General features: G+C 45.3%; 1 protein-coding gene across 2 annotated transcripts in view; it reads left to right on the top strand.

Moving 5' to 3' along the window:
• Positions 1–23,984, top strand: part of GID8 (GID complex subunit 8 homolog) — a 306,973-nt gene that overhangs the window by 207,048 nt on the left and 75,941 nt on the right. The gene's annotated exons all lie outside the window — the stretch shown is intronic.

The raw sequence follows: 23,984 nt of genomic DNA, 5'->3' as shown, positions 1-23,984 counted from the left end.
CCATTATACGCTAATTGAGAACCTGAAATAAAGCTATTACATTAAGGTTTTAGTAATTTGCTAAGTTGGCAAAAATGGCACGTTCTCCCAAATATAATGCAGTTGCCATAAAAACTGGGGGCAGCCCATACCTGAATGAGTTAGCTTTGTATGCTCTAAGATACCGTTTTCCTATATTTGTATTTATTTAGTTTATATAGCGCTTTACACCAGAACGCTGTACTGGCGACTGTTGCCTTCATGGGTTATAATTACTCTAAAAATGTATTTCTCATTAGTGAGGGCATCGGACAAACCTAGCTGTTGTCTTGTAGAATATTAGGTTAACAATATATAATGCTAATTAGTAACTCGTATGTACTTAGTTTATCGGATAGTGTCCTGTATGGAATCACCTTGCATTGTGGGCAGCGTATATTTACGAGTGCAACCACCATTGTAAAAGTTTTTAAATAATGCGCGACATTTATGTGCATGAGTGATGGCGTCACAAGAGTCCTTGCAGCATTGCTTGATGGGAAGCTATGGTGCACGTTCTATGCTGAGACTGTAGTGAAGCTATAGCACTGACTTGAGGTCTGCCGTGGGCAGACTCAAGTCTCTTGAACCTGATTTCTTTGTTCAAATCGTAATAATCTATATGTTGCCTCCTTCAGGTAATGTGGATGCACAAATCTCCACTATACATCTATATGTATGTCATTCATTGTCTCGATATGTTCCTGATAGTTTACATCATGTAAATCATTTCTGAAATAAGATATGATGAGCATAATGTCACATTTATCATTGGAGTGACCCATTTACTCCATGAGCTATAGGCCACACCCTCACAAAGTAATGCTTTTGCTAAGACATGTGCTAGTTGGTAAAATGCCATCCATAGTCTGCTATCACTGTGCAGAAAGTAATACGCTTATAACAGTTTATTGGCCATAAATGGTCTGATCTTCTATAGGAGTCTGTGAACCTTGAGTCTGATACTCCTATAATGGTAAGGCTGGTGTCAGAAATTCAACAACATATATTTAAAACAGTATGTCTCCATATATGGTGCAGCTTAGGCTCTTTACAGTTATTAGGATTTTCCTGTCTTCCAACCATACTACATCTGTTATAGGAACACATTCATTTCATAGTCCTTGTTAAGCCCTTCAGTTGTAGATCTTAAAAGACAAATGCATCTAGATTCCATCTATCAAGTTTTAAAGGGAGATCGCCTCTGCGTATATTGCATTTAGCTTTCATTTGCCCCAAAAATCTTCTGTTATTCATTTGATGGCTTTCTTGCCAATTTAAAGTGAACGGTAGCCTTGGATCTTGGCTGGCAAGATTGGAAAGGTTTTCCCGAATGTGTGTGCAAAGCTGCCTGATAGTACTTCCAATTATTTTACACACACAGGCAATAGCATAAACCACAAATGTTCTGCAATTTATGAAATCATTAATTTTGATATCGGCATTGTTCTTGTACCGAAATGTCTGTCGTGTGCAAATGTATCCATGCTACAAAAATCACATTTGTGAAATCCCTTAGTTCTTCTTAACCAGTCTGAGCCAGTCTCTCTTCTACTAGTGTCTAAGAAAGAGGGGAAAAAACGCTTGTTTCTGGGGCTCTGATAAATTCAAATTGTGGTTTCACGTCAGTGTAGGGTGACGGGTCCTTATCCACGTATAACAGATGCCAATGTTTCAGCATGATTTTATGTAATATGTGCATCTTTTCAGTACTGTGTGACAATCCGATCGCTCTCATCTGGTCCTTTTGATACACAGGCCTTCGGTGCACAGACATCTGATCTGTTCTTATTGATTTTATCTTGTGCCATATAACGTTTTCTCAGAATACCCTATGCTCAAAACCCTCTGGGTCAAGAGTTCACATTCTTTAGCATATTCCTCTATTTCACTACAGTTCTTCTGAGCACAATAGAATTCACCCGTGGGAATGTTGGAAACCGTTTTTCTTCTGTGGCAACTATTCGCGTAAAGTGTTGAGTTCACCTCTGTGCTTCACAATGTCCCGTGAAGGACAAACTAAACAAATTTGTTAAGAAATTGTATATATTTAGCAGAATCATCTTGAGACCCATTGCATACAATCAACACGTTTATGTATTGTTTCCACATAACAATGTTTCCTACAAATTGTTTGCCATTTTCTTATGTGTTTTAGCGTGAGTAAGCAGAATATTTGAGAGTTGTTAGTGGGTTCATGATCAGTTGCTGGTGGGTTCATGATCAGTTGCATCATGTTTACTGAAGTTCAATGCGTTGGCTACTTTCAGAATCCACCTAATGCAATCCATAGCTCCACAAAAGGGTTATTCTTTTTGATTGTTTAGACATAAATATTTCACTATTGCAAGTTAATAATTTGTCAAATGTGTCCACACTTAACATATAAAGATGTGTAATGCATTAAGTATGATCGTTGCCTTTTAATGCACACCTGGGTTAGAAATTGACAAGAGCTGCAAGCTCTTTAACTCCTACTTCAAGCCTAGCAGTGCCTGGTTAGCTTGGCACCAATAGGTGCTAGGAGCATTTGTCTCCTCATGTCAGATGGTGCCATGCACACACCACCTAGGTGAAGGTAACTTTGTGTTTGTGAATGTAGGCGCTTTGGGGCATAGAAGTAATTTTTAAAGCTTAATGAGTGGTCTACAATGGCCAAAAGGCTACAGGGTGCATTTTGTTTTTGCAGTTAAATATGTAAATGTGTGATTTGCTATGCATTAACTCCTCCTTACCCAGCAGTGGCTTCTCTTAATGGGATGTGTCTGTTACACAGGAGCTGCTTTTAGCACTTGTTCAATAAATATTTATTCCTAGTCCTGCAGGCCACCTATAAATGGTAAAAAAACAAGTGAATGTTTGCCTATTTATTCAATTTGAACAGTGCTTGTTTTTGTGCACCCATGGGCAATCGGGCTAACTACGAAACAAGTTTGCTGTATTGTCTACTCGAACACAATGTCCAACTAGTGCAGCAAGCATTTGAATGGATTAACAAGGCAGAGAGAGGGCTGTAGGAAAGTACTAAGAACTTGCAGCATACATATGGTTCAAAGGAAACGCACCCAGAAGTATTGTAAAAATAAATGTTTATTTTAAATAAAAGTAGGCCAAGAGCATTTCTGGGTCCAGTAGGTACTTTGTCATCAATCATAAACACAATATAAAAACCCAGCACAATGCTTATGGTATGCAAACCAAAGCATAACCAGTTATTCAAGTAAGTCAAACCGAACACATTTAGAATAGCTAACACCTAGTCATGAGCAGTAAAACCACATCAGTTAATTTTAGATTACTATAAGTAATTCAAGGGCAGTAGACCCTACTGGGTTATAACTTTCAGTCTTATTGAATAACTCGAATACAACAGTTATACGAACAGTGTTGCAGGTAGGTACCTTGCAACAATTGTAACTTATTTTAATTTAAGAATTGGTTGTGGCAATTAGATTACTTTTTAGAACACAGTTCAAAGCTAGTAATGTAGCTTCTATACCTTTCAGACTAGTGAAACCCAATTCTAGGATCAGTATGAACTCTGAACTAAATTTGGGAGAAACTTAAGTTATACAAGGTGAGTAGAGCATGTGTGGTAATAAAATATTACAGTTCTAACAATGTTGCCTTTCAGATCAGTGGAACACAGGCTAAGGCAAGCAATTAATCCATAAACTATTTTTGAAATTCCCTAAGCAGTTCAAGGTAAGCAAAATCTCAGAAAAGACTATTTTAGAAATGCTCTAAAGCATATCAGGTTAAGCAATTCCCAATGATGCACTTTTAGAATGGCACACAGCTATTCAAGGTGAATAAGACCCAGTTGGTGAACTTTTACTTATAAATATAATAAAGTGAAACCATATGTTACTTTTTGGCAGGGTGGAATACAATTCACAGGCAAGTAAAATAAACTATACTTTTTAGAATGGCAGAACACGTTCACAGGTAAGTAAGAACGTTTGTGACACATCAAGTTAGAGATGGTTGCCAAACCAACTCATTTACAAGTACTTTATAACACTCCCAGTTCCAAAGGACATCGCTTTCCAACAAGTACAGTCTTTAGGGTTAGCAGAAAGGGTCGAGGGACTTCATAGAATAGATGCATTACTGCATTAGGCCTGGGAAGACTATGGGCGAAATCCCAAATGCACAATTTGCCCCCAAAGCTATACAGGATTCACACAAGACTTTAGATTAGCCCAAGCCAACACAGTACCTCTGCTGAGAAGAAGAGCTTGGAGTCGGAACCCTCCACCCCCTGGTGCACCAAAGCGTCACTTGAATTAACCACTTGTCTCAAATTGCTTTTTCAGCTATCCAAGTTCACATGCCGTGTGGGAGGTCTTGTATCCTAGTGTCGCCTCCGGTGGCCCAAACTAGTCTCTCTCCCATGATAGGGTGGCAAGTCTGCCAGGTTTATCGAGACTTCTCGGGATGTTTATACAGCAGTCTATACCTGGATGCCCCAACATATAGCAATCATGGTTCCCTTTAGTCTGTCTCCCCCAATGCTCACCCACAGCGATCCAGCTTTCTCCACGGGGGACGTCAATTGGACAGTCTACCATTTCCATCCCCATGCTGATCAATTGGGAGGTGAGCCCCCTCGACACGCACACCATGTTACAGTGGGGTACCAAACATCGCCTAGGTGAGCATTTTCCAAGACATCACATCTTCACTCCCTTCTCTGAAGGCTTTGCGCACTGCCCCGTGCCATACAATTGTCTCAATTAATAAGAAACTGCAGCTGTCAAGATGCATAATAAAGCTCAAAATCGGGCACCTTAATCCCTCCAGTGAGATTGTCCCTCTCTAGCATGCACGGTGCAATCATGTATGGCCCCCGCAACCCACTAGTGACACTCTCTGCTCTCTGGAAGAACTTACTAGGAATGTGGTACGGCACATTCAACAGGTGGTACAGTATGCACGGGAGCGCCACCATCTTCATCAGGGCATTGACAGCGGCAGTTTATTCCAGAAATGCATGGTCCTCGAGGCACTCATTGCCCTCTGCGTGCTTTGCTCATGGGCACCTACTAGGTTTGCCAGATTTTTACCCGCAGGTACAAATGTCCGCAAGTATCACCTCCATTCCAGTACTGGCTGCTGCTCTTCGTCACAGTCCCTCAGGCTGCCCATCGGGAACAGGCAAGATTTTTCACGGCTGATTCGTGTCCCAGAGAGCGCCTCATATCTATCTAGGACCAGAAGAGGAAGGTTATCTTCAGGCCTACTCGGATAAAGCAGCATGTCATCTCATACAGCGATATGACACGTTTCACCCCCTTCACTGTGATGATGCCCGCCTATGCATATTCCGCCCTCAGGAACACTGCCAGCGGCCACCTGCATGTCTATCTCACTGCAGCTCCCTAGTCAATCACATCTTCCAGTGCAGTTGCTATGCTTCTTAATAGATTCCTTCTTCCGCTGGCCCCTTGTGCAATCTGTTGCAGTAGTCTGCTGTTGTTGTCCAGCTGCTCACTTCAGGGGGTTCTGGCTCGTCACTGCTTTAGGTGCTATTGTACTCTGCTGCTGTGTTGCACTCTGTGTTCTTGGGCTCGCCAACACTGCTAGTACACATTTTCTCACCAGGAAGATGGTCTCTACCTGTCTGTGACTGCTGGTCTATTATCGCCTTAAAGAGACAGCTTTGAATTCTAGCCGCCTGCGCAGTTATATCTGGCTAGGCTTGCCCCATCCGTGTTTCAATGCTGTCCCTGTCTAGCATGCCAGCCTCGGGCCACTGCACCACAATCCCTGTTCTCTATTGCGCATTGAATTCAGTGTGTGCTTGCTCTGCTTGTGGCGCCTTTGGCGTGTGCCGTCGCCTGTGGGGGGGGGGGGTACTTTCTCCCTTCCCTGCCTCACCTAGGCGAGGGAATTCCAGGAGGGAGCAAGTCTGTTCTGCGAATCAGTGCCTATTATTTTTCCTGCGCATTGGGTGTTTGGATTGGGCAGTTATGCAGGCCAAACAGTGGTGTTTGGGTGTGTGAAGCAGTAAAGGGACCAGTGAGTCTGTGTTGTCCCCGGAGTGTGCCTAGTTCATTGTCCCAAGCAACGCCTTAAGCAGGACTTAATCTTTCAGGGCCCCTCTTTCAGGATGTTCTTTCCCATCCATGTGGTCAATGCGCGTAGACCGGGCATAGTCCCACTCCCCCCAGCTCACCTGCTCCTCCTCTGCTCTTTCTGAGTTTTCACAGCAGTCATCCACAGCAGGGGGTCTCCCCTGCAGGCTGCTGCACTGTGTTGCTCCTCCAGCCTCCTCTCCCTTAATGTGCAGCAGTGTGACTGCTGGGCAGCTCTTGTGCGCCTCTGTTTCGACAGGCTGCCGCCTCTGCAGCTCCTTCCGATAGGACTCAGCACCCTGGGGTCTCCCTCTTTTTCACCCTGCATTCACCCGGCAGCGACCCTGCTTTTGATGCCAGGGAGCACCCAAAGCTGCTCAGCAGCTTGTGCTCACGGGCTCTCCCTTCACATCAGCTGCTGTCGTTCTGGTCACCTATTTAAGCTGCGGGCGCCATCTTCCTTCACAGGCCCCCTCCGGAGAGTCCAGTCTTCTTCGCAACTCATCAGCCCCCTAGGTGCACTCTCAACGGGGTTCCCTGTGTGCTAGGGGTTGCAGCTTGTTGCTTTTCTGCAGTTTTGCCTAGTTCAAAAGCAGCAGGGCTAATCGGTTATTCGGATTAGGCAGTCGCTTACGGGTCCTCACTGCATGGCTGCTGGCCACGCCCTCCTTCCAGAATCTGAACTTTATACTGGAACCCAGCCAATCACCAGGCACGCAACCTTCAAACATGGAGGGGCGTCTGTCAGCCAGCCTCCCAGTTGGAGTTGGTACCAGGCAGGTGTGCCAGAAGATAAAGGGATTCAGAGCGTTACTGGAGCAGTGAGAACCGAGATGAAATCTCTCACCAGCACTCTACATAAGGTTGGGTGTGCTGGTCTCACAGAATAAAATGTAAAGGGGATGAAAATCCCTCTACCCTTGAACAGTAGCTCCTACAAGGAAAGCCAGAGAAAATAAAGAGCTGCTCAAAGGGCAGCCCAGCAACACTGCACAGATAGTGCTGTGTGCTGAAACAATAAAATGTAGATGCCCAAAAAGTTATTAAAGGATAGTTTCAAAAATACACTATGGAGAGTCTTCTCCAGCGCCCTTTAATCCCTTTTGATTGTAGTTCAGTGATGAGACAGTGCTGCTCCATGCCCTGCAAGATTTGTTATTTCCTGACTGCTCCAATGTCCTTTTTTTCTCTCTGCTGTGAGCTGCTGCTTCTGGAATACCAATAACATTTCATACCTGGTCTAGGTATCTGTCCCGCTGCATCAGGACAGATAAATACCCTACTCTTAAATTATGCTTTTCATAAGATTGCTTTTTATACAGCAAGATTAAAAAAGTGCAGCCATACCTAAGGAGTATTTAGCATGATGTTTACAGCTAAATAAAACAAAAACCTGCAAGGAACACTATGGAAATAAGAAGAGTGCGCACAATAGGGCAAAATGTTAACTTCTCAAGAAACACAAATCTGTCTTTTGGCTGGAATATAGATACTTCTCACAGCAGATCATTTCAAATGAATTGAGGGACTGGTAAGACAAACTATTCCAATAGGGACCCTAAGCTTACGGATTTTAGACTTTAAACACAGCATGGCCCCACAACTGTGAACAAACAAAAGGTTTATGGAACCCCCACTGCTCCCTCCTTTCCTACCATGGAGGTGAAGAGCGACACAAGTGTCATCAAACTAATGGACTTTAAAGCTGTTGAGTAACAGTAATGCAAAAGTGAAACACTGGGCATGTTTCTTGTACAAAGCAACAAATGTAGGCGGGAGAGTAGAACACCCTACAAATGCTTGCCAAGTGTAAGGAAGGCATGGTATCAACAGTAAAACCCAAGTGACCACAGTTCAAGGGTGTGGGAGCAAGCTACGTCCATGTCCATCAAGTAACGCAGTCCTAGTGGTGTCTTGTCAAAATAAAAGGGCCTATGCTAAAAAAAATATTGCCAATCCTTCTAAATACAAATAGTGTGGCAAACAATGTTATGTAAAAGAAATGGCGTTCAAGAAATTATATTTCTGATGATTGTTAATCTGCTTAGAATCACATGCTGTGCATAGTCCGACATCCAGTGGTCACTGCGGAGTATTGCATTTTGTTTTTCGTAGTCGAAAAGGGGACGTCGACAAGGCGTGTCTGTAACACTATCCCTATAGTGACGTGCGTTGTACCCACAATCCCTCATGCGTCGAGGTCCCTCAGATTGTTTTTTTCCGTCCAGTTATTGGTCGCCTCTATGCGGAGCTCCTCGAGAGACATTGCGAAATCATTTCTTCGACCCTTGGTCGTTTATTATTAATAACGAACACATAGATCCCTCCCTCGACGAAGCTGCAAGCTGTTTCTCCGCCGAGCAAGATCTTCGACGGAAGGACGAGCGGAGGAGATCCTTCGGCGTCGCCGAACACGTGACCTGGCCTCGCCGGCCTTACACAGTAGGGAGAGTGGGGTTGTGTGATCTTTTCTTTTCACTCCGAGAATGCCTTTTTCTTTTCCCCTCCCTCTCTTTCGAGGTCGTAATCACACTTCTTGCCCTCAGCTATGGAGAGGACGCCCTTTAGGTTTTGCCCACTTTGCAAAGGCAAATATACCTGGAAGGACAAGCACAAACTGTGCAACCGTTGCTTGCCCTTCGATCACAAAGCGGACGGCTGTGCGGCCTGTAAGTTACTTTAGCCCAAAACGATAAAGGACCGCAGGGCCAAAAGGTGGGCGGCCTACGCCATGTCTAGGTCAGATTCTTCGCCTGCTGCCGCCGCCGAATGTGACGAGGACAGTGATTACACGGCCCCCGTAACGGAGGTTGTAGACCTCTTGAGGGAGCGTTCTCGCTCCTCTTCGTCCGTCCCTGGCCCCAACCCTGGCTCACGCCCAGCTTATGGGGATGAACACCCCGGCGACAAGGACGCACACAAGAAATCTCATAAACACATACGCCACGGCACACATTTGTCGAAGATGAGGGCAGCCATAGCGCCAACGGAGGCGCCGGGCCCACCGGCGTCTTCCGCCGACCGTAAGGGTTGGCAGCCCTCCCCGCCACCGCGACAGGCGACAGGGCACTATGGAAATAAGGGCGCTAACCCCAAACCCTCAGGCGGCGACGCGCCTCGTAAGAGTGCGCACGTTGCCAGTAAAGACTCGACGGTACCTAGCGCGACAGCGAGCGATCCCTCGGCATAGAGAATGATCGCCGAAAGCCTCGCGCGTATATCTTCTAGGGACGGCCAGAGACGGGCGACAAGTGACATGCCAAAAACCACGCACAAGGCCAAAGAAACGCCGAAGGCGCCGGAAAGTAGGCTGGGACAGCTCCCACCGTCGACGGAAAGCCCTAGCCTGCCAGAACACTTCTCAGAAGGCGAAGGCACCTTATCTTCGACGCTATGGGACAGATCTAGGCAAATACAAGGAGAAGAAACTCCTTTTTCACTCCCAGACCGCTCTGGCCTACCTCAGTGGACCTTGGAGAAGTTCCAGTCCTGTATGGCCAAGTTAGACCGATTCATGGCCATTCCAGAAAATAGGACACCTAAAAGACCTAGGGAGGTACTCCTAGAAAGTCCAAGGGCTAAATACCCGAAGTTGTTCTATAACCCCTTTCAGGAGGATATGAACTCTTACAACCTCACCGAAGAGGACACTCACTTCCAGAAAGGAGAGGAGTTCATTTATGATGAAAACCAACAAGAGGGAGAAGGCTTCCATGAGGACACTAACATAGGTGAGGAAGGGTACGAGGAAGACCCAGGTGAGGGTGACCCAAATCCCTGGCAGTCACCATCAGGGTCTACAGAGCCAGACATTATAGACATCAGGTCTCCTCAGACCACACCAGTCCGAAACCCTTCGCCTATTGACGATCAGTCCACCTTTAATGCGCTGCTGAGGAAAGCAGCAGCACATTTTGAGGTCGAAACTGGGGAGGTCACCCCAGACACTGACTTTGTGGAAAGGATTATCAAAGAAAAACCCCCCACCAGCCAAACAATTCCAATACTCGCCTCTGTTAAGAGACGAATAAACCCTTCACTGGCCACCCCTGCACTAGTAAGAGGGGTTAATCCAAGAATCGAAAAATTGTTCTCACCCTCTCAATCAGACCCACTATATATTAGGGGTCACTCAATCCCGGACTCCTTAGTGGTGACTAACACTAGGAAAAGGGCTGGGGTTCCACTGTCTACCAGCGAGGCACCCCCGGATAAAGAGGGGGGAAAAAGCGTTATGCCCTAGCCAAAAGAATTACCACCTCAGCAGCGTTCTCAACTAGGATTGCCAATAATAACACATTGCTGGCAAGCTATGCGGATGCGCAATGGGGAAAGCTTAAGCAGGACATCGAGGAAGTCCCTGAACCCCTAAAAACTTGATTGCTGGCTACAGTTAATGAAGGGTCTCTAGTCAACCAGAGCATTGTTAAGAATACCCTCGATGCAGCAGAAACAGCTGGCCGTTCTTTGGTACAGGGAATTCTGCTGAAGCGCCACGTCTGGCTTCGCAATTGCGGGTTTAAGGCAGAAACGCAAGCGGCGCTCATTAACAAGCCTATTGAGTCTAACCTCTTTGGAAAGGCAGTGGACGACGTACTGGAAAATGCGAAAAAAGACATTGATAACATAGACCTTGAACCAAATCTCAAAGCCCCCTAACAGGCTGGGATTTGCAACAAGCGTTCTTTTCGTGGCCAACGCCAGCAACAGAATCAACAACTTCAATATTCTGCCAACAACTACCAAAGTAATAGTGGCCAGTACAATCAAGAGGTCAACGCCGTGGCAAGGGGAGAGGCCGGGGTTCCACCCCTAGAGGCTCCCAAGCCACCAACAACACCAAGTGACGCAAAGATTCAGGTCCCCTCCCATGCATCGCCGGTCGGGGGCATGTTAACATCCTTTCTTCCAGCATGGGAGCGAATAACATCAGACCGCTGGGTACTATCCACCATAGCCCGCGGCTACTGTATAGAATTCAACAGTTCCCCAACATACAGACCCCCGAGGGGGTGACGCATGACACCAGAACACCTGGCCATCCTTCTCCAAGAAGTGGACCAGCTACTGGAAAAAGGGGCTATAGAGGTCGTACCTCTCTCAGGTAACAGAAGGTATTTATTCAGTGTACTTCCTTGTACCCAAAAAGGATCTAACCATGCGCCCTGTATTAGATCTGCGCCCAGCGAACACGTTTGTCAAGCCCCAAAAGTTTTGTATGGTAACCATACAGGAAGTAATCCCACTGCTAGCACAGGGGGATTACATGACAACACTGGACATGAAAGATGCATACTTTCATATTTTAATGTTGCCGGCGCACAGAAAATACCTCCGGTTCATGATGGAGGGCAAACACTACCAGTTCAGAGTGCTACCCTTCGGCATAGCATCTGCACCGAGGGTATTCACGAAAGTACTGGCAGTGGCAGCGGCCCACCTGCGCAGGTTGTCCATCCCAATATACCCTTACCTCGACGATTGGCTCATAACAGGGGATTCTTACGAAACATGCTTCTCCAATACCCAAAAGACTGTAGACCTTTTGTTCCAACTGGGCTTCTCCATCAACGAGAGGAAGTCCAGGTTAGACCCCAGCCAGACCAAGCAATTCCTAGGGGCTCTAATTGGAACAAAGGACGTCCTCGTCTTCCCCTCCAACGAGAGGGTCCAAAACATGCTGTTTCAGATCCCCCAATATGTGGCAGGTCGAGAGGTGACGGTGCGCAAAGCGATGCGCTTGCTAGGAATGATGGCGTCATGTATTTTTTTGGTACCTCGCGCGCGCCTGCGCCCAATGCAAGAGTGGCTCAACAGCCAGTGGTGTCAGGCCGGCGGACGATGGGACGATCTAGTGGTGGTCTTGCAGGCCTTGGTTCTCTCGCTACGGTGGTGGACAAAGGAAAACCTGGTAAGAGGGAAACCCTTTGCCACACCCGCAGTGGAAGCCACTCTAACCACAGACTCATCCCTCACAGGATGAGGGGCTCACCTATCCCATCAGACTGCTCACGGAGTGTGGACTCCGAGCGTAGCATCCAAGCACATAAACCTACTGGAGCTACTGGCCGTGTTCAAGGCACTAAAAGCCTTCCAGGAACACCTACAAGGGAAGACGGTGATGGTCCTTACGGACAGCACCACAGCCATGTACTACCTCAACAAGCAAAGGGCACCCACTCTCCAGGACTGTCCAAGCTGTCCCAGAATATCTGGAAGTGGGCTCTCAAACACATGTTCCTACTGTCGCAACATGTACTAGGGGTACTCAATCTGCTAGCAGACGAAATCAGCAGAGACTTCCCTCTGCCCTCAGAGTACGAATGGCAGTTGCACGAAGACATAGTCTTCGACGTCTTCACACAATGGGGATTCCCAGAAATAGACCTGTTCGCAACTCTGGAGAACTCACAATGCCAAGATTACGCCTCCAGGTACCCCCAGAACCAATCCAAGGGGAACGGTCTATCGATACATTGGTCAAGGAAATTTGCTTATGCCTTTCCCCCATCTCCCCTTCTCAACAAGATTGTGCACAAGTTATCATGATACTAGTGACCCCTATGTGGGCCCGGCAGCCATGGTTCGCTCACTTGATGGAGATGTCTCTATCTCCCCCAGTGAAACTTCCCTGCCCGCACAACATGCTGTCACAGGACAAGGGCAGGACACTGCATCCATGCCCTCAGACCATGAACTTAGCAGCCTGGCTCCTGAGATCATAGAATTTGGACACCTACAACTCCCGCAGAGATGCATGGACATCCTCAGGGAGGCTAGAAAGCCTAACACTCGTCACTGTTGTTCTAGCAAATGGAAGAGATTTGTCATCTGGTGTAGAGGAAGAAGCATCAACCCAGTTGACTGCTCCCCCACGCACATTGTCCTGTACCTGACCCATTTACTGGACTCGGGTCTAGTGTTCAATTCCATTAAAGTCCACCTAGCGGCACTTTCTGCATACACCACTTCCCAGCTTAAAGTGTCGTGGAAAGTCCCAGATATCAAAGCCTTTATAGAGGGAGTAAAAAGAATACACCCTCCGATATCAAACCCAGCTCCCGGCTGGGACCTGAATGTGGTACTTACCAGACTCATGGGCTCACCCTTTGAACCCATGCACAAAGCAACTCTTAAGGACCTCACTCTTAAGACTGCTTTCCTTACAGCTATCACCTCCATTAGGAGAGTAAGTGAACTACAGGCTCTTTTGGTTCTAGACCCCTTAGTAACAGTTCACAAAGATAGTGGTTCTACGCACGCACCCAAGGTTTGCACCGAAATTCATCTCAAAATTCCATGTAAACCAGTCAATAGAACTACCAACGTTCTTTCAAAACCCTTCCAATTCGGGAGAAAAAAAAGTCTGCATACACTTGATGTGCGCAGAGCTGTCATGTTCTACATGGAAAGAACCAGGCCACTGAGAAAGGCTAATCAGTTCTTTGTCTCGGTGGCAGCAGGAAGAGAAGCAGATGCAGTTTCAAAATCCACTATATCTAGATGGATTGTTCAATGCATCACTCTCTGTTACACTCTTGCTAAGAGAACTACCCTTCAAGCCAAGAGCACATTCTACTCGAGGCACTGGGGCATCCTTAGCATTCAATGCAAATGTTCCCCTTGAGTCCATCTGCAAAGCGGCAACCTGGAGTTCTGTGCACACCTTTACAAAACACTACTGTCTAGATGCACACTCTAGATCTGACTCCCAGGTGGGACAGGCAGTATTAAGACATCTTTTCTCTACTGTTCCTTCTCATAACCCACCGCCAACTCCGGGTACTGCTCGCTAGTCTATGCACAGCATGTGATTCTAAGCAGATTAACAAACATCCGAAGACAATGCATTACTTACCGTAAAAGCATTTCTGATGGTTGTATCTGCTTAGATTCACATGCGCCCACCCTTCCTCCCCGCTCGGATGGAAGGAACATAGACACCTTTCTACATCTCTCTCTCTTTTCTGTACTCACTCACGTATAGAAGGCTCCCTCAGGGCAGAAAAAATACAAACAAACAGAGGGACCTCGACGCGTGAGGTATTGTGGGTACAACGCACGTCACTATAGGGATAGTGTTAGTCACGTCTTGTCGACGTCCCCTTTTCGACTACGAAAAACAAAATGCAATACTCCACAGTGACAACTGGATGTCGGACTATGCACAGCATGTGATTCTAAGCAGATTAACAAACATCAGAAATATAATTTGTTGAACACCATTTCTTTTACATAATATTGTTTGCCACACTATTTGTATTTAGAAGTAAGGATTGGTAATAATTTTTTTAGCATAGGCCCTTTTATTTTGGCAAGACACCACTAGGACTGCGTTACTTGATGGTCATGTCAGGATATGCATGCCGTTGGGCTCCCTTACCCACGTTTTCAGCAGGGGACAGGATGGCATACTCTAGCTTAGCACAGTCTCTGGCTTCTCTAGCACGAGGGGAGCAGTTCAAACATTGGCATCAGGGCCTTCTGTGCCCAAGATTCTCTGCCTTTCAAAGGCTCTTCTTTCAGAGGGACTGATGCGGTATTACCCAAATTGACCTTTTACATTTTGTCCTCCTAATCGATGACCTTTTTTTTCACCTTCTGTACAATTGACCTGATTTAACTTTCATTAGTACATACCTTTTTTTTTCTTTCTTTTTCTTTTGCTTCCTACTGTTTATTTTCGACTTTTCTTTGTATTTTCAATTTCGTAGTTCGTCTGGTATTCTTCGAAAGAAAAAACAATAATTGAATCTCTATTCACTTACCTTTTTTTTTTATTGAGGTTTTTACCATTCAATTTGCTTAACTATTCAACAATGTTTAACAAGCTAGTACATTTTAACTATAAATATGTGCATATATCATATTGTCGTTAGTGCACAACAGTCGAGTCTTTACATCTAGGTAATGCCACTCTACAATGTTATGAAGGTAACTGCAATGGCCATGCTGGTTAAATAGTCTAGACTCAAATGTGTACATTTCTCTGCAATTTTATTTTTTACATTTTGCACGCCTTTTGTTTTTTTTTTTGTTTTTTTTTTTTGCATGTTCATACCACTTAATGTCTGAATAGTAGTATTCTCCTGCATCCCCTGCTCTGTTTGTAACACACCAGGCAATTTCCATAATGTGGACTTAGCATGGCCCATAGCTACTTTTAGGCCATTATGCCACACTTCTAGTTTGTTGTTCGTTTTGGGTGACTCATTCAATATTGCATCGAAACAGTTCCAGTACTCTAATTTGATTTGTGGTACTTTGCATCCAAAACGGGTCTGAGCTCCCAACCATGTTTCTTCGTAGTAATTGAGTAAGTCGACCAATACGGTTTCATGTCTTTTGTAATGCGTATCATTCACTAATGTTGAGTATCCTGCAAGCATATCATCTTTTGGTACGAAGGCAAGAGCACAGAGTTTGCACATATTGTGTTGAAATTCACTCTCTGAGCAATAATTATTTTGTAGTCCATGCTTTTGCATATTGCTCCCCAGTGCCCGGTTTTATAATGAAAATGGCAACCATGTACAATGAAGTTTGGGAAAACAGATTGCTTTTATCAGTTATTTCATAGTCCATGCTACATGTTTTATCTACTTCGTATGGCTTGGTTAAACCGTCCTTTATCTTTTCAAAAACCTCTCGGTACCCCTTTTTGATTTTACCGCTCATTGATCTATAAATTAGTGGAGAAAATCTGTATTGATCTCACCATGCACACTGTACAGTTTAAAATGTTTTGGGCACGTTTTAAGTTCTGTTCAACATCCAGTTTTTGGATAATCCTAATCTTTTTAAATTGTGTGCGGTTGCAAAAAATTATATTCCTGTTCTCACCACTTCCACTGTCAAAGTATATAAGACCTTTTCTCCTTGTAGTGTGTGTTCGGTTTCCCGGTACTTCAATGTCACTCACTTTTCTTGGAACATTATTCACTAAATTCTTTTGGTATATAACCTGCTTTTTCAACAATTTGCCACATGGCATTGCTCTAGCTAAATGAGGAGGGTAGTGCTCTGTCTCACTAGCTGTCTGCTAGTACCTGCGTCACGTTGCCTTTTTTGAGTGCATACAGTTTTTCTTTCACTTCAATTTGTTAAGTTTGGTTCATGATTTTGCTCCTCACTGTGGTTTTCTCCTTTTGTACATGCTCTTCCTCTACAATCGCCTTTCTTGTATTCAATACATTTACACCATCTTTTGTCATTCTGAAATCTTTCCGGGTTATGTATGTATCCATTGCTTGTCAGTTGTGTTTTCCTCTTTCAGACATTCTGCTTTTTCCATTTTTTTATTAAATAGAATTCCCCCAATAAATATACAAAAAGGCAGATGTTAGCACTTCACTTTCTGCATTTCTCTCACTTCAAAGTCAGTAAAGTAACTTACCTTGAAAAAATATTGTTTACTTTCAATTAATTTCTTCTCTGGTTAAGTGTCTCATGTTCTTTTCAAACTGAATTCAAATTAGCCTTGCTTAATATTAGCCCTCGATTCCTGTCGTTCCTTTTCCGTTTTCCAGCGCTTCTGTTGCACGTCCGGTTACTCCTCAAACAAATTTCACACACAGTTCAGATGCTAAAATTACCCGGCATGCATATTTCTCGTCATTTCAATACTCGCGAGAGCACCGAGCGTAGACACGCAGTCACCATACTTCATTGTTGCTAAGGTTCTCCAGTTATTTTTTCCTTTCTTTGATGCTTCGTTTTTTTGCTAATTTACAGATCATACTTGTTTTTCAAAATTAAATTCATGCATGTGTTTGCTTACGATCGGACGTCCCGTCTGTAGACAGCATGCACAGTTACTTTACGTTGTGCTACCATGGAATGAGCTTTTATTTTTGTTTCCTGCTATGCGCTATCACGATTGTACGTGCCGATTGAAGTCACCATGTCAATTTCAATAATGAGTTGAACTACGACTGCATTTATTTTTTTAACTTCATGCATGTCGATCGGACATACCGATCGCAACCATCATATTAATTTTAATTATCTTAAATGTTCTGTACGAATGGGCAATTTCATAAGTATAATCGTGTGTACGATGACGACTGGACGTGTCGGTTGCAACTACAATGCCATTTTTATTTAGCTTGGCCTTTTCCGAATGGAAGCCCATTAGTCAATCCTTCGTGCAGCTTTAATGAGCGAACTGTTGCTCTCACGACCAGTTTACTCACAAACAAATCACTCGAGTAATTTGTATGCAATCCCTGATGCCACAAACCAGAAGTTTCTTTCCTCTTAAGATTTCACATTAGTTAACCGCCTGAGAAATTGCGTATTTACATTGGCTCAATCACCTACCTACCCCCAAACTCCCCCAAAACTCCCCCAGCCTTGCTCAGATCCCCTTCAAAACAATACTTGTAGGATTTTTATGTATCCAATTTCTCAGGTGATTCACGGTTCACCCCGGATCCCCCTCAGCCAGGCTCAGATCCGTTTTAACACAATGTTTAATCGGTCTCCCTCCGCCGGGCTCGGACCAGTTTAATTCTCACTAATACAAACTTGCTTTAACACAAAGCTTTCAATTGATCTCCCTCGTTCGTGCTCTGACCAACTTTATCTACTTTGTCATGAACCTTCTTGGCAGCATCAACATCAGAGACTTTTGATATTGCACAAGATTTTGCTTGACCCGCCGCAGGACCACTTCGATGCACAGTTCTTTGCCACTCTTTCACCTTTGTCAACTCTCGGTTGGATACCATAGATCTTCGAATGAGCATGCACGCAGTGCCAGACCACTCTGTCAAAGGTACTGTATCTTGGTTTTCAAAGTTCAATCCATCTGTTCACTTTTACGCGCATTGGTTACCACATGCGGTTCATACACTGTTTGCTTTAGCGCTCACCTTACAATGTTGCGGTTTGCAACCTTGGCTTCAACACTGACCAGATTGGTATCGGTCTCCCCAACTCACTGGCTATGTTAATTTCCCTGGTGCTGCTTTGTTGTTGGAGCCAAGGACAGTAGCATGGCAGCAGGCGGTTCTCACATCCTTCGTTATCGATGCGTGAGAGCCCGGGTACCTCCGACACACCATGCAGGATTCTTCAGCATGGTTGCCTGGTGTTGCGCTTTCTATTCTCGAGTTTTCGTGAAAGTAACGGTTCCTTGTCGAAAGGGTCAAGGGCCCTTCCCTCCTTGCGATCCCCTTCTCTTATCGCGGTCTTTCTCCTTGTGTTAAACTGCCATCTTGAAACTGTTTCCTCGTATGTTTTGCCTCGCTCACTGTCTCGTGCTCTTTTATTCGTGTGAGGAAGTGTAATGGAAGTCTGGTGTGCATGATGGTCAGTAATTGCCTGACCATTGTATTGGGACATGTAAGGTATACAGCCCGGGTGTTAATCAGTTTTTTCTCATAGCGAGCTGTATGTGAGAAAGTGTTTGGGTTGTTAAAGGGAGCAGGGGTTCTGTTCCTAAGTATCCTACCTGGTAGGATGGAGTCAAGGAGTTAAAGAGGGCGGGATACCACGTATAGCCATCCGCTGGCCTGCCCGAAGACCCCTCACCCAGGTGACTCTTCCGCACTGGTCCACCCCCAGGTACGGGGTCCAAAAGCGATGGGCGTGTCCTGATAACCTGGATAACAGATTCCAGGGACTACTAGCGGGTGAGACACCTGCTTTCTCTCACAAGCAAACGAGACCGGCATGTGAAAAGGGAAAACTCAGTCCATAACAAGAAGACATATGAAAGCAACAAATATCTTAAATACTAAGAGCAAGATGTAAGCAGAATCTAGATTTTGGGCGAGGCACCCAAGAAGGCAAAAAAAACCATGTAGCAAGCATTTTTTGTAGAAATGTGACAACCTAAACATGTATAGCAAGACCAACTCCGATTAATTTATTTTCCATGAAGATAATTGCTCAAAGATTACCCCAGTGGAGTTTTCTTTCATGCCCACTAGAGAATCCCCACCGAATATTCTGCCAAGAGTTTGCTTTTTTTGATATTCAGCTAGAGACGAAAGCATAGGTCGTCTGGAATCCCCCACCTTTTGATGTAACAAGACTTCAGCTCGAGCCTAACCAAAGCCATATCAAAGCGGCAATTCTACGGAAGGGCACCAAAAAACCTGGAATGCAAATTCTGTATGTGTATTGGAAAGTAGATGGCACATTTGTTGCGCAATTACATTATGCTTAGCATGTCGTCCATCAAACCGCTTTATTTCTAAGTGGGCATATTTTCAACTTGTTTTCCCTATTGTTAAATTGTTTGTTTTTCACTGCAGACATCTTACAGTGAGGTGCGTTAGGGAGACTGTGTCCCTATATGGTCTATAGGCTCAATCTCCATCCCACGGACCTCCACAATTCGCTACTTAGGCTATTTAATATCTGATTCTAACGCAATATCAATGTGGAAGAATACATTAAATCTAAAAGCAAAAACTTTAACACAAATGCGCATGATCTTAGTTAAGTACTGCAAGTTTTCATTGCTTCCATTATGTGAATTTTATACCCTTAAAGTAGAGGCAATTCTACTTTACGCACTTGACATGTGCTTGGCCAACATAAATTCCTTTTTGGACCAACTACAGGGCCGTATTTGGAAGGGTGTGCTGCGATTAGCCAATTCACTCCCAAATGCGGTTCTAAGACAGGAATTGGGACTGATTTCATTGTCTGCTCGCTATAACTGGCGACAGCTCTCGAATTTTGCAAAACTGCTTTATCCACTCCAAAACTCGCTATATGAAGATTTAGGGAGGATGAATACTAATCTGAATCCTCCTTCCATCGAAAAGTACCATAGAAAAATGGAAGCTCTTTTGGATGAGAGAGAATTAAAACCCACCGATCTCGAATTTCGCCTAACACATGTCAAGATCCGTCTTTTCGCCCATGATTGGTGCAAAACCCTAAGTGCTATGGAAAAGTTTAAGTCCTATAAGGAAGCTGCTAAATTTGCTACAGTTCGATCTCCATGCAAACAATATCTTCAGCAATTTCCTTGTCCCATAGCCAGGGATTTGTATCTAAGGTTTAAACTTAACCAACTATTAACTCTAGAGAAGACACTAAACTGGAGAAAATCAACCGAAACTGGGTTTGGGGACAATTGTAGATTCTGGCAAAATGCCGACACCCAGGAAACACTCAAGCACTTAACCATTTATTGCGCCTCTTTTGAAGTGCAACGCAATGACCTTTTCAAAAACCAAATTGTGACCGAATCTGTTGAAAGCAGGGAGTCGCTATGGATGGTTTGTATGTGGGGCTCCACAACTAAAGCAATTTTACGGCTTACACGCTTTCTAACCATAGTAAATGTTGAATTAGAAAAAGATTTAACATAAGTAAACGTTCCAATGTCCATTTAGAAGGGAAATATTTGAAAAGTATGTGATCTGAGTATACCAAAGGCGTGCTTAAATGTATGGGGCCTCATTAGTAAATCAAGAAAACATGAAAGTGTAAGATGGGGGAACTCCCATCTGCATATTGTATATATCTTTACACATTGGAATGTATTTAAAGAGTTATTTTAATTGTATTCTATAGTATTTGAATTTTTTTTTTAAACTAAATCGTGTATGTAAAATCATATGGAAATGTGTATTGTAAAAGTATGTTGTAAAAGTTTGGTCAACTATAAGCAACGGGTTTGAATAAAAAAGTGTCCCTATATGTTTTTGGTAACATGATTTTATTATTATAGTCTTGCATGCACTTGCAATCTACCACTTAATGCCATTTTAGAATACCATATACTCTAAAATGGCGGTCTTACGAGATGTTCTCCTGTCCTTGGGCATTTTGTAATTTGGTTGTCTTCCTGCTGTGTGGGGGCCGGATTTGTCATAAATAGTAAGCCTTTTCTCAGGGAAAGCCTTGGACACATCCTGGCCAAAATGTGTCGGTTATTGGGCAGATGTGGTGGCTGGAGGCAGAGCCTTGCCATACTCAAGCTCGAATCCTGGCTAAAAGAACTTTTGCAGTTATTCATGCCCCCCCCCGTGACTCTGTGCCCTGCACCCACCCCTGTGACTGACTGTGCCCCCTCCAACCACCATACCCCTGTGACTCTGGGCCCCCTTCCACGCCCCTGTGACTGTGTCCCCATCAGCCCCCATGACTGTCTCTGTACCCTCCACCCCGTGACTGTCGCTGTGCCCCCACCCACTCCATGCCCCTTTGACTCTGCCCCTGTGACTTTGCAACACCCACCCCCACGTGACAGTCTGTGCCCCCTCCAACCCATACCCCTCCGACCCCATGTCTCCCACCCACATGCCCCTGTGACCGTCTGTGCCCACCCCGTGCCCCTGTAACTGTCTCTGTGCCCCACCCCATGATTCTCTGTGCCCCATACCCCGTGCCCCACCCACCCCATGCCCCTGAAAGTGAGTGCCCCCCAAAAATGCATTTAAAACTCCACAATGAGAGTAAGTAAAGGACACACCCCATGAGGGAATGAGACCAGGACCAAGTGCGGGTGAAGGCAAAAGGTAAGTTTATCCAAACCAAAATAGGGCAAGCGGCGAACTCTGCAAACTCCGAGAGCGCTCTGCTAAACATCAGAAAATATTCACATTTTGTTACAAAACCAGGTCACCTATGACAGGAACTAGGATTACATGAATCGATGAGATTGAGCAATGCGGAATGGGTAGTATAGAATTTTATATCGTGTCTAAGCTCCAGGATTGCCGAGCCTCCACATGGTGTCACGGTGATGCTCGCAGGTCAGATGGGCTCGTCAGGGTGGAGCGCTGGGTCAGGCGATTGTTGAGTTGATACATCTCGGCTGTGGCAACACATACTCATTCAATGTTAACTATGATTCATAATGCCCTGTAAATCCTCCAAGTCGTTATTCTAACATCACAAGAAAAATAGCACATAACTCTGGGTGTTCGTGTTTCATCATCCTAAAGAAACTATACAATAAATGAACTGCTTCATGGGTTCAAATGGCTTATCAGGGGGCACATTTCAGGGCTACCTCTATCACCCGTCTACGTTGGATCTAGTGAGAGACATCTTTATAGTATGTTGGTACAAGAACAAATCTATGGCTACCATGGTCAGTTGGGGTTAGGGTGAGCTGGGATACTACATGGTCAGAGGGCACATAGTTGGTACTTCAAAAAGAGACTTGTTGCCCATATATCTTTAACTAGAGTCCGGGGGTGTGGAACAAGTTTATGGTGCTATTGTGGGTCTGGGGGCGGGTGGATACTTGGTGCAGGCTCAGCAGAAGGGTGCGGGGTTACATTTATAATATCACGTCATTGGTAAATCAAGGGTCTTTAGATGCGAGCTTGGTCTGAGGACGGAGGAAGGTGGGGGCTGAGTATGTGGCGCTGCAGGAGAAGGGAGTGTCCTGTGGCCTCTGTCCGATCTACTTTGCTGGGTTACATACGAATCATTAGAATGCGAGGTAGAATTAGGCTAGAGTGGTAACAAGTACAATTACTTGTATGCGAACTATGAGCATAATATAAGTTACATGTTTATCATGAACACCATGTTACAATGTAAATTCTATCTATAACAGCCTTGTGCTTTACCGTCTTGCATTACGTACATTTTAGAACCATATGCTAGTTGAACATGTTTGTGAACACATATATATTAAAAAAGCCAGTGAGCATCTGGGTCGTGTACCTTGCATTATATCGAACAAGTAAATTGACATATACATTAGTGAGTCCCTTTCAAAGGACGAGATTTGTTCAACAGTATGGGGCCTAGACACATGACCAATAGCTGTATGTGCTATAAGAATAGGTAAAAATATTCTTGTTTTGTTTCTTAGAAGCAGCCCCTTCATGCATCCCTACAGGAGGGGATTTATAACCTTTACAGATGGCTTATCAGTTTGGGTGAAACGGGGTGGCACACTGGCGGGAGATCTGCTATCTGTTACTTTAAAAGGGAGAGCGAGGTTGGGGGGGGGTCATCCTATGCATATGTCATAAATGTGGGGTCTTCAAGGAGACAGAACATGTTTGTGTTGTGGAGATGAATTGTTTTTCTCTGGCCCCAGCTTCCTCCTGGTCATTTGCAGGTCAGTGATGGACTGTGGAAGGTGAAAGATAGTGTGTCTAGTAGCCTGTTCGCACCTAGTCTCCTGTGGGAACATGCCTACTGCAGGGACGCACAGTGGAGGAGGGTGAGGGAAGTGACTTGGCCGCTGTGCGCCATCTGGAGGGGAGAGCTGCAGCCCTGCAGGCCGCGTGTGTGCATGAGGCCTGAGTTGATATGTACAAAATGGAGTCCGAGTGTGGCCCAAAAATGGGGTTCCAAGTCTCGTCCTTCTGACTTAGTATAGCAGTCATATGGATTGACCCGCATCCCTGGCCGCATGGGCGGCCGCTGCCGAGTCAGTCTAACATATGGGAATGGAGGGGAGGGGGCCTGGAAGACCTTTTCCTCCCATACTCTCCTGTGACTTTCTCCGAGTCCCCCACCCACCCCATGCCCCTGTGACTGTCTGTGCGCCCATGCTCTGTGACTCTCTGTGCCCCCACCCAATGCCCCGGGACTGTCTGTGCCCCCTGTGACTGCCCCATCCACCCCATGCCCCCGTGATTGTCTGTGACCCCTCCCACCCCATGCCCCTGTGACTGTCTCTGTGCCGTCCAGCCCATAAATGTCTGTGCCCCCTCCCACCCCTGTGACTGTCAGTGCCCACGCCCCTGTGACTCTGTGCCCCCTCCCAACCCCAGACTTGTGACTCTCTGTGCCACCATGACTGTCCCCGCACCCACCCAATGCCCCCGACTGGCTCTGTGCCCCCTCCCACATGACTGTCTCTGTGCTACTGCGACTGTCTCTGTGCCCCATGCCCCCCGTGGCTGTCTCTGTGCCCCATGCCCCTGTGACTCTGTGCCCCCTCCC

This window comes from Ambystoma mexicanum, chromosome 3p (genome assembly GCF_040938575.1).
Source record: "Ambystoma mexicanum isolate Mex_15411 chromosome 3p, UKY_AmexF1_1, whole genome shotgun sequence".
NCBI classification, from domain to species: domain Eukaryota; kingdom Metazoa; phylum Chordata; class Amphibia; order Caudata; family Ambystomatidae; genus Ambystoma; species Ambystoma mexicanum.
The sequence above is the reverse complement of the archived record's forward strand: the minus strand, read 5'-3'. Positions and strand labels throughout refer to the sequence as shown.